The sequence below is a fragment of the Notolepis coatsorum genome (assembly GCF_963971535.1).
Source record: "Notolepis coatsorum genome assembly, chromosome: 9".
NCBI lineage: Eukaryota > Metazoa > Chordata > Actinopteri > Aulopiformes > Paralepididae > Notolepis > Notolepis coatsorum.
In genome coordinates this window covers 29,482,740-29,495,151 of record NC_140173.1, presented here as the reverse complement: position 1 = coordinate 29,495,151, position 12,412 = coordinate 29,482,740, and positions in this window count along the sequence as shown.

Sequence of the window (12,412 nt, the reverse complement as noted above, 5' to 3'; positions counted from 1 at the left end):
CTCTCCCTCGGACTCCTTTACCATCTTCCGAGCGGATCGCACGGAATCCTCCGGTAAGAGCATCGGCGGAGGGGTATGCCTTCTGACCAACAATAGTTAGGTTAATCCCAAGGAGGTAAAGGTACTCTCCCGTTCATGCTCGCTGGATTTGGAACATCTGGCCATTCAATGCCGCCCATTCCACCTACCCCGTGAGTTCACCACCATCATTTTGACCGCAGTATACATCCCTCCCCAGGCAAACACCGCCAGAGCTCTGGCGGAACTGGCGGAGCAACTCAGCATTCATCAGATTAAACACCCAGACGCAGCCATGATTGTAGCCGGCGATTTCAACAAGGCAAATCTGAAAAAAGTGATGCCATCCTTCTTTCAGCACATCGCCTGCTCCACCAGGGGAGGAAACACGCTTGACCACTGCTACACCCCGTTCAGAGCCGGCTACAAAGCTGTACCGGCTCCGCCATTAGCGGGGGCGACTAGCATGTCCGACCATGACTCCATTTACCTGATACCTGCGTAGAGACAGAGGCAAAAAAATTGTCCGACCAATCAGAGGCCACGCTGCAGGACGCTCTCAAGGACGTAGTTTCATAACATCACTTGCCGATAGTATTGTCCCCACAAAGAAGGTGCGGGTGTTCCCAAATCAGAAGCCATGGGTGGACAGTACTATCAGAGCAGCTCTGAAATCTCGCACCACTGCCTACAACCTGGGCAGAGAGTCAGGAAACATGGAGGAGTATAAGGCCACAGTATATACTCTGCACAAGGCTGTCAAACTTGCAAAACGGACGTATGCTGACAAAATGGAGACACAAATGGCACAGAATGACACAAGAGGCTTATGGCGGGGACTGAGGACGATAACTGACTACAAAGTCAGCGCCCCCTCAATGGGGAGCGACGACGCCTCTCTCGCGGACAAACTCAACTCTTTCTACGCTCGGTTTGGTGCAGACAGTGGCGCCGCTAGCTCAACGGCTAGTGACGTCACTGGCGCGCCGGCTGTTGTGGAGGGGAGGGGGGCATCCGCGCGGGGGCGGGGACGCTCTCTCATTGTCGGTACACAGTGTGAAAAGAGCATTTATGCAGGTGAACACCAGAAAAGCTGCTGGCCCAGATGGAATAACAGGACGCATACTTAAGTCCTGTGCTAACCAGCTAGCCCCTGGTTCACCACCATATTTAATTGATCCCTGGCGGAGTCAGTGGTCCCTGCCTGCTTCAAGATGTCTACCATCATCCCTGTACCAAAGAAAACCTCCCCAACATGTCTCAATGACTACAGACCAGTGGCACTCACCTCTGTGGCCATGAAATGTTTCGAGAGGCTTGTCAAGGATCACATTTGTGCCTCCCTCCCGAGTGATATGGACCCTATGCAATTTGCATACAGGCCAAACAGGTCCACTGATGATGCGGTCTCCCAAGTACTGCACAGCACCCTCTCTCACCTTGACCGCCAGAAGGGGGGCTATGTGAGACTGTTGTTCATTGACTACAGCTCAGCGTTCAACACCATAGTCCCCACCAGACTGGTGGACAAGCTGATCGAGCTGGGTCTGAGCTCCGCTCTCTCCCCTCCCCAGTCACTCTCCCCTCCCCAGTGTCTCTCCCCTCCCCAATGTCTCTCCCCTCCCCAGTCTCTCTCCCCTTCCCCATCTCTATCCCCCCCAGTCTCTCTCCCCTCCCATATCTCTCTCCCCTCCCCTGTCTCTCTCCCCTCCCCAGTCTCTCTCCCTTCCCCTGTCTCTCTCCCCTCCCCTGTCTCTCTCCCCTCCCCGGTCTCTCTCCCCTCCCCAGTCTCTCTCCCCTCCCCTGTCTCTCTCCCCTCCCCAGTCTCTCTCCCCTCCCCAGTCTTTCTCCCCTCCCCAGTCTTTCTCCCCTCCCCTGTATCTCTCCCCTTCCCAGTCTCTCTCCCCTCCCCTGTCTCTCTCGCCTCCCCAGTCTTGCTCCCCTCCCCTGTCTCTCTCCCCTTCCCAGTCTCTCTCCCCTCCCCTGTCTCTCTCCCCTCCCCAGTCTCTCTCCCCTCCCCTGTCTCTCTCCCCTCCCAAGTCTCTCTCCAACACGACCAGCACTACCAGTGGGCCAGGAGCAGAAAGGTTCTGGGATTGACGTTAGGCCATAAGGTGAAGGCTGTATCGTTTCATCCCGTTCCCACCTCGGCGGACTACGCAATTTTCACTCTGGGTGAAAGATATATTGGTGTAGATTTAGGAACAAAAAGTTCTCCATTGACAAACCTGCCCGTTTTGCGCAATCATCATTTTAAAGTCGGGACTAGATCTTTCCTCGCGAACGGAAGAACAGAGTTTTATTTGACGTAATTGGTGCGAGTTCGGTCACGTATCTTACGCTCGACCAAAAGCATCTCTCTTTGTTGCGAGGATACGGCCATCGGGTGACAACAAATTACATCCACAGAGTGAACGTTATGGACGAAAATGGACAAAAAACTAAAGTTTGCAAAAAGGTTTCTAAACAATGTTATATGCATCTCACGTCCGTTCAGAAAGAACGTGTACAAGATTTTACACAGACGCGGTGGGATAGATATAGAAACTGCGTTGAATGGTGGCTTAACCTACCAGGCCAGAATCATACCATTGCGGAGACAATGATCAATTAGAGATCAATTTGTGTCATAAATGTCATGATATCTGTATGTCGTGTATGTCATAAATGTCATGATGAATTGAAAATGGGGGACCCTGATGTAAACAAGACGAAAGTCTTTCTCTGGTCTGCACAATTGTGTGTATTGAGCCGTTCTGTATTGTACCCATTCTGCAATCTGTTAATAAAGGTTTCAATCAATCAAGGTAAGATATTCCTTTATTGGTCCCCTTGGGGAAATTCAGGCATCATAGCAGCATGGGGGAAGGGAGGGGAGGTACAGGCACAGGTCTCCTCCCCACCGTATGTATATATTTTCTTCCCACCGTATGTATTTTTTTCTCCCACTGACCCACCCCCTCCTAATGTACAGTCTCCTACCCATCATATGTATATATTCTCTGTTGGGATCTATGGGTAACAGTACTGTATATTGTATGGACTGTATGCACTGTATACTGTATGGACAAGAGGCAGGGGAACTATGTGAGAATGTTGTTCATCGACTACAGCTCAGCATTCAATACCATAGTCCCCTCCAAACACATAGCCAAGCTCAGGGACCTGGGCTTGAACTATGACCTCTGCCAGTGGGTATTGGACTTCCTGACGGGTAGACCCCAGGTGGTGAGAGCAGGCAACTGCACCTCCTCATCCATCACCCTCAACATAGGGGCCCCCAAGGGCTGTGTTCTGAGTCCCCTCCTCTACTCGCTGTACACACATGACTGTGTGGCACAGCGGAACAACAACACAATCATCAAATTTGCTGATGACACAGTAGTGGTGGGCCTGATCTCTGCAAACAATGAGAGGGCCTACCTGGAAGAGGTAGAGAATCTGGGGCGGTGGTGTCAGGAGAACTGCCTCTCCCTGAACATCAGCAAAACAAAAGAGATGTTTGTGGACTTTAGGAGGTCAGGGGTCAGGGACTACAGCCCCCTCAGCATCGACGGGGCACCGGTTGAGAGAGTGAACAGTTTTAAATACCTCGGAGTCCACATATCCGAGGACTTGACAAGTTCAAGTTCTTTAATAGTTGTCATACAGAAGTACAGAATACTTTCATACAAAATGCTTCTTACTGTTACGCTCCAGAGACTGTGCTAGACAAGATAGTATCAAATAACATAATAACATAATATAGCATGAATTTAGAAGAAGAAAATGAGGTCACAGTGTTCGGTATAGACATATGTACAATGTTCTGAGTTACCATATAATATACAATACACAATACTATGCAGTGTACTAATGTACAGTACTATCTAGTGCTGACATGGACCACACACATTGACAGTGTAGTCAAGAAGGCACGGCAACACCTCTACTTCCTTAGGCGCCTAAGGAAGTTCAAAGTGAGTCAGAAGATCCTTAAGAACTTCTACTCATGCACAATAGAAACACAGATGGCGCGACTCAGGTTAGTCGCCGTCGGTTTCGCTCAGCAACGATTGTGCACACTTTTAGTTATTATGTTTGTTTTTACTACTTTTTTTATGGAAACATCACTGGCGGGGACGTCATACGACCGCCAGTCACTTATTGACCTAAACTCCGGACTCAAAGAGGAGTTTAGAGACACTTTATGCCTAGATTGGCCACTGGAGATCAGGCGGGACAAGGACAAAGGAGTCGGCAGGGAGAAACACAGAGGGAAGAGAGGAGGAATCAGACTGAGGTTAAAAAGATCTGCTTACCACTCTGCAATTCCATCCATCTTTCTGGCGAATGCACGTTCGTTGGAGGGGAGGATGGACGATTTGAGAGCGAGGGTCCGATTCCAACAAGATATGAAGAACTGTAACGTTATGTGCTTCACGGAGACATGGCTGAAGCCAGCGACTCCGGACCATAGCGTCTCTCCCTCGGACTCCTTTACCATCTTCCGAGCGGATCGCACGGAATCCTCCGGTAAGAGCATCGGCGGAGGGGTATGCCTTCTGACCAACAATAGTTAGGTTAATCCCAAGGAGGTAAAGGTACTCTCCCGTTCATGCTCGCTGGATTTGGAACATCTGGCCATTCAATGCCGCCCATTCCACCTACCCCGTGAGTTCACCACCATCATTTTGACCGCAGTATACATCCCTCCCCAGGCAAACACCGCCAGAGCTCTGGCGGAACTGGCGGAGCAACTCAGCATTCATCAGATTAAACACCCAGACGCAGCCATGATTGTAGCCGGCGATTTCAACAAGGCAAATCTGAAAAAAGTGATGCCATCCTTCTTTCAGCACATCGCCTGCTCCACCAGGGGAGGAAACACGCTTGACCACTGCTACACCCCGTTCAGAGCCGGCTACAAAGCTGTACCGGCTCCGCCATTAGCGGGGGCGACTAGCATGTCCGACCATGACTCCATTTACCTGATACCTGCGTAGAGACAGAGGCAAAAAAATTGTCCGACCAATCAGAGGCCACGCTGCAGGACGCTCTCAAGGACGTAGTTTCATAACATCACTTGCCGATAGTATTGTCCCCACAAAGAAGGTGCGGGTGTTCCCAAATCAGAAGCCATGGGTGGACAGTACTATCAGAGCAGCTCTGAAATCTCGCACCACTGCCTACAACCTGGGCAGAGAGTCAGGAAACATGGAGGAGTATAAGGCCACAGTATATACTCTGCACAAGGCTGTTAAACTTGCAAAACGGACGTATGCTGACAAAATGGAGACACAAATGGCACAGAATGACACAAGAGGCTTATGGCGGGGACTGAGGACGATAACTGACTACAAAGTCAGCGCCCCCTCAATGGGGAGCAACGACGCCTGTCTCGTGGACAAACTCAACTCTTTCTACGCTCGGTTTGGTGCAGACAGTGGCGCCGCTAGCTCAACGGCTAGTGACGTCACTGGCGCGCCGGCTGTTGTGGAGGGGGGGGGGGGGGGGGCATCCGCGGGGGGCGGGGACGCTCTCTCATTGTCGGTACACAGTGTGAAAAGAGCATTTATGCAGGTGAACACCAGAAAAGCTGCTGGCCCAGATGGAATAACAGGACGCATACTTAAGTCCTGTGCTAACCAGCTAGCCCCTGGTTCACCACCATATTTAATCGATCCCTGGCGGAGTCAGTGGTCCCTGCCTGCTTCAAGATGTCTACCATCATCCCTGTACCAAAGAAAACCTCCCCAACATGTCTCAATGACTACAGACCAGTGGCACTCACCTCTGTGGCCATGAAATGTTTCGAGAGGCTTGTCAAGGATCACATTTGTGCCTCCCTCCCGAGTGATATGGACCCTATGCAATTTGCATACAGGCCAAACAGGTCCACTGATGATGCGGTCTCCCAAGTACTGCACAGCACCCTCTCTCACCTTGACCGCCAGAAGGGGGGCTATGTGAGACTGTTGTTCATTGACTACAACTCAGCGTTCAACACCATAGTCCCCACCAGACTGGTGGACAAGCTGATCGAGCTGGGTCTGAGCTCCGCTCTGAGCGCCTGGATACTGGACTTTCTGAGCGAAAGGCCCCAGGCGGTCAGGGTGGGGGGTCAGACCTCCAACACCTTCACCCTGAGCATCGGGTCCCCCCAGGGCTGTGTTCTGAGCCCCCTGCTGTACTCACTATACACACACGACTGTGTGGCCATGTTCAGCTCCAACTCCATAGTGAAGTTTGCGGACGACACAGTGGTGGTGGGGCTGATCTCGGACAACGACGAGAAGGCCTACCGGGAGGAGGTTGAGGTACTGGAACGCTGTAGCCAGGACAACAGCCTGCTCCTGAACATTGGTAAAACCAAGGAGCTGATCGTGGATTATAGGAGAGGACAGCAGGAGACACACACAGAAGGCATACCCCCCCGCCGATGCTCTTACCGGAGGCTTCTGTGCGATAAACGGGGCTACCGTGGACAGGGTGAGCAGCTTTAAGTACCTGGGGGTCCACATCCCAGAGGATCTGACATGGACAACACACATAGACTCAGTCGTAAAAAAGGCGAAGCAGCACCTCTACCACCTGAGACAGTTAAGGAAGTTCAGAGTATCTGGGAAGATACTCCAGTCCTTCTACTCCGGAGCTGTAGAGAGCATCTTGACTGGAAACATCACTGCCTGGTATGGAAACAGCACGGCACAGGACAAGAAGGCCCTACAGAGAGTGGTGCGCTCAGCCGAGCGTACCACGGGTATTGCACTACCACCCCTGCAGGTTCTATACAACAAGAGGTGCAAATCCAGAGCCTGCAGAATAATGAAAGACCCTCACCACCCCAACAACAGCCTGTTCATGCTGCTGAGGTCAGGCAGATGCCTGCGAACACCAGCTACTTGGACAGAGAGACTTCGGCTCAGCTTCTTCCCCCAGGCCATCAGAGCCCTGAACACTGAACTCTCCACACACAAGCACACATGAGCACACACACAACACACACACTGTACACGCTCACACACTAGCAGCCACTTTAACATGAGCAAGCACACACTGATGCTGCACACGCCAACACTTATGGCCACTAAGGAAAGGTCACTTTAAGAATAGTATAGTATAACTTGAGATTGTATAATATAGCATGTACATAAAGACCCAGTGCCTCATCCGTAGCTAACAGTGTATTGCACTACCACAGGACCTAGCATGTCCTACCATGCTCTGTAAATAACTTATGTACATATACCGATATGCCCTACTCTGTTTACTTGTTTTATTGCACAATGTCTTAAAGAATGTTCTATTGGATTCTATTATATGTTATTACTATTGTATTATGCACATCGTTGCGGGCAAGACCACCCGCATTTCATTGTATATGTGTATGCCATGACAAATAAAACTCTTGACTTGACTTGATAGAGAGCATCCTGACTGGAAATATAACCTCCTGGTTTGGGAATAGCACCACACAAGACCGTAGCAGACTACAGAGAGTGGCCCGTTCAGCCAAACGCACAATTGGAGGTGGGCTTCCCACTCATCCACAACCATCTCATCTTCCCAGGCAACACTGACGTTAATCAATCTCTCCACTGTCATCTGAGTCATCATCCCATGTAGCCCTATATCCTCAATTTCCTGACTGTCCTTATTGTGGTTATGTGGTTATGTGATTTATGATTATATTAGTGCTGTCAGGCGATTAAAAAAATTAATCTAATTAATTACATGATTTGTAATTAATTAATCTAATTAATCGCATTTTAATCGCATAACCATTTTATGCCTGATATTCTATATTCTATAATCATATTTCAAATTGCATGTGTCCGGATGGCAGAATTCAGTACTGTATCTACAAAACCTTCTGTTTAATCATCTTCCATCTATTAATTTGCTTAGATTTTTCAGGTCTGGTCAATTTGAGCATGGTGTTATTCACAGTCAAAGATAAAAAAAAATGTATTGATATTCTCATTTGGTTCATTACAATTTACTCAAAATAAAATTTTCATGATTGATTGAATGAAAATGTTATTAACAGATTGCAGAATGGGTACAATACAGTACGGCACACAATTGTTAAGGGGATGCAGACCAGAGAAAGACTTTCGTCTTGTTTACATCAGGGTCCCCCATTTTTTATTCATAATGAATTGTAAGTAAGGGTGCAACTTGCACCGTGCAATCCATTCTTTGTGGATCTAGCCCACAGTATTTCTGACACTGGGAATACATTCCCTGAGATTCATAGATGTCCCTATAATCAGATACCAAGAACATGCAAATGGACCATATTAAAAAAAAAAAAATAGTCTGTAAATGTGTATTCTACATTCTTATAGAATGAATGAGATACAAAAAAAATATTATAAAAAAAAAAAAAAAACTTTTTTTTTGTAATTAATTTTGAGTTAATTTTCATAACGCGATAATTTGTTGTGTAATTAATTAATCTAATTAACGCGATAAACTGACAGCCCTAGATTATATATAATATATATAATCATATATATTATGTGTGCCTGCCATAATGTGTGCCTGCCTATACAGTGTTTATACATGTATAGCTTTGATTTGTCCCTGTACACTGTTTTTTGTATAGATGCACGAATGCCTAGAGAGTGAATGTACAAGTTCAAGTTCAAGTTCTTTAATAGTTGTCATACAGAAGTACAGAATACTTTCATACAAAATGCTTCTTACTGTTACGCTCCAGAGACTGTGCTAGACAAGATAGTATCAAATAACATAATAACATAATATAGCATGAATTTAGAAGAAGAAAATGAGGTCACAGTTGTTCGGTATAGACATATGTACAATGTTCTGAGTTACCATATAATATACAATACACAATACTATGCAGTGTACTAATGTACAGTACTATCTAGTGCAAAGCAGAAATGGGATGAGGTACAATTTTAGGTACAATTTACAGTAAGGTGTACGAGTTGTAGTGCAATCCTTCATCCATAAATATAAAGTGTGGGGAGTGGGTGCTACAGTGTGTTTGTTTAAAGTGGGTGTGTGCTATAAAGTGTGTGTAGTGGGTGCTACAGTGTGTTTGTTTAAAGTGAGTGTGTGCGTGTGGATGTGTGTGCTATGTGTGTTTGGTGGTTGTTGTTGTGTAGTGTTCATTCATTGTTCGTTTAGCAGCCTGATGGCCTGGGGATAGAAGCTACTTCTGAGTCTTTCTGTGCTCGCCTTGAGACTCCTGTATCGCTTGCCTGACGGCAGCAGTTCAAAGAGGCAGTTGTTCGGGTGGCTCGAGTCCTTAATAATTCTCTTAGCCTTCCCCTTGCAACGCTTGTAGTAAATGTTCTGGAGGGTGGGGAGCCCCCCTCCAATTGTGCGTTCGGCTGAACGTGTCACTCTTTGTAGTCTGCTTTGGTCTTTTGCAGTGCTATTCCCAAACCAGGAGGTGATGTTGCCGGTCAAGATGCTCTCTATTGTACATGAGTAGAAGTTCTTAAGGATCTTCTGGCTGACTTGGAACTTCCTTAGGCGCCTGAGGAAGTAGAGGCGTTGTCGTGCCTTCTTCACCACACTGTTAATGTGTATGGTCCATGTCAAGTCCTCGGATATGTGGGCTCCGAGGTACTTGAAGCTGTTGACTCTCTCAACCGGTGCCCCGTCGATGCTGAGGGGGCTGTAGTCCTTGACCCCCGACCTCCTGAAGTCCACAATCATCTCCTTTGTTTTGCTGACGTTCAGGGAGAGGCTGTTTTCCTGGCACCATCCCGCCAGGACCTTGACCTCTTCCAGGTAGGCCCTCTCGTCGTTGGCAGAGATCAGGCCCACCACCACTGTGTCGTCAGCAAATTTGACGATTGTATTGCTACTCCGCTGAGCCACACAGTCGTGTGTGTACAGGGAGTAGAGGAGGGGACTCAGAACACAGCCCTGGGGGGCCCCTATGTTGAGGGTGATGGATGAGGAGGTGCAGTTGCCTGCTCTCACCACCTGGGGTCTGCCAGTCAGGAAGTCCAAGACCCACTGGCAGAGGTCATAGCCCAAGCCCAGGTCCCTGAGCTTGGCTATGAGTATGGAGTACAGAATATGTTTTAAACAGTTTTTATATTAGCTTTAATATCCTTCTATTTTTCTGTTTCTTTTCTGGCTTAAACATCTAGCCAAGGGACTACAACTGAAAACTAGCAACCCTGCTAATGTTGGCATATTTTCTTTTAATTTGTATTAATTTATAAATGTATAAACTGTTGATTGATATGCACTGTTCCTGATCAATAAACTGAGTAAACTAAACTAAACTAAACTCAATACACACAATTGAGGGGATGCAGACCAGAGAAAGACTTTCGTCTTGTTTACATCAGGGTCCCACATTTTCAATTCATCATGACATGCATCACATACACGACATATATACTGTATCATGACATTTATGACACAAATTAAATCGATCTCTAAACAATGTCTCCGTAATGGTATGATTTTGGCCTGGTAGGTTAAGTTTCTATATAAAATCTTATACACGTTCTTTCTGATTGGACGGGAGATGCATATAACATTGTTTAGAAACCTTTTTGTGAACTTTAGAAGGTGTTTTTTGTCCATTTTCGTCCGTAACGTTACTCGTGGATGTCATTTGTTGTCACCCGATGGCCGTATCCTCGCAACAAAGAGAGCTGCTATTGGTCGAGCGCCAGATACATGACCGAATTGCGCAAAACGGGCAGGTTTGTCAACGGAGAACTTTTTATTCCTAAATCTACACCAATAGATCTTTAGCCCAGAGTGAAAATTGTGTAGTCCACCGAGGTGGGAACGGGAATCGTTTGCTAGCCACTTCTCAGCCATCACCATACGGCCCACGTCCTCTGGGACCAAACTGGCAAGCAAGAACTAGTGACATCTGGACACTTCACACTCCACTGCGTTGTGTTGTGCTATATTGTGCTGTGTTGTGTTATATTGTGCTGTGTTGTGTTATATTGTGTTGTGTTATATTGTGTTGTATTGTGTTATATTGTGTTGTGTTGTGTTGTGTTATATTGTGTTATATTGTGTTGTGTTATATTGTGTTGTATTGTGTTATATTGTATTCCTAACATTTGCTTTCCCCTATTATTTCATGCACACTTTATTCATTGTTTTAAATTAATATTTTCTTACATCACTCTGTTTTGAATTTGATGCAAATTTGCAATGCATGAGGGTCATCCTTTTGTAAATGGTAAATGGCTGCTTGTGTTAAATGGCTACATAAACCAAGCATTTGTTGACTCTCGTGTTGATAAGAGTATTAAAACTTGAAAAATATCTGTTTAAGGTAGATTTAGAACAGATACAAAATATGCGATTAATTTGCAATTAATCATGATTAACTATGGACAATCATGCGATTAATCAGATTAAATATTTTAATAGATTGACAGCCATAGTTCTGTTGTGTTATATGGTGTTATATTGAGTTGTTATATTGCGTTGTTTTGTGTTGCACTCCGTTGCGTCATGTCATGTCATGTCATGTCATGCAGCTACTAAACATACTTGCAGGTATAATGCACAAAGGAAGGAATAGGTCCATCTGACTGGGAATGGTTTGGGTATGTTAATGCAATGCATTCTAATAGGAAGCAGCTATTTAGCAGCTAACCAGCATGCCGACCGGTGCTACATGAAGCCTGAGCACTTCAGTGTGGAGAACAATACAACACACACACATATCACATGCAAACGGATCCATACTGACTGTGTGTGTCACGCCTAGATTACTGACCCCAGGTGTCTCTCTCTCTCTCGCTCTCTTGCTCCCTCTCTCTCTCTCTCTCTCTCTCTCTCTCTCTCTCTCTCTCTCTCTCTCTCTCTCTCTCTCTCTCTCTCTCTCTCTCTTTCTATGGACACAACATACATGTCACACAATCTTTTTTCCTCATGTCACCTTTTCCTTTGTGTTTCACACAAACATTATATACACACACACACATGTGATTCAAAGTGACACTTGGCCTATATCACTAATTTCCTATACAGTCCCTGACCTCTGACATATGGCTATTATAAACAAGAACTTTGACACAGAAACACAAATACACACACACACACACACACACACACACACACACACACACACACACACACACACACACACACACACACACACACACACACACACACACACACACACACACACACACACACACACACACACACACACACACACACACACACACACACACACACACACACACACACACACACACACACACACACACACACACACACACACACACAAGAAGGAACCTTGAACACAGTGTTATAAATACAACACAGAATGCAGAATGCGCCTTCAGTTTCAGAAAGGCTTACCGGTGGGGTCTGTCTTTGTGTGACTACATTACAGTGTAGTTGTGTGTAGGGATGCACCGAACCGACTTTT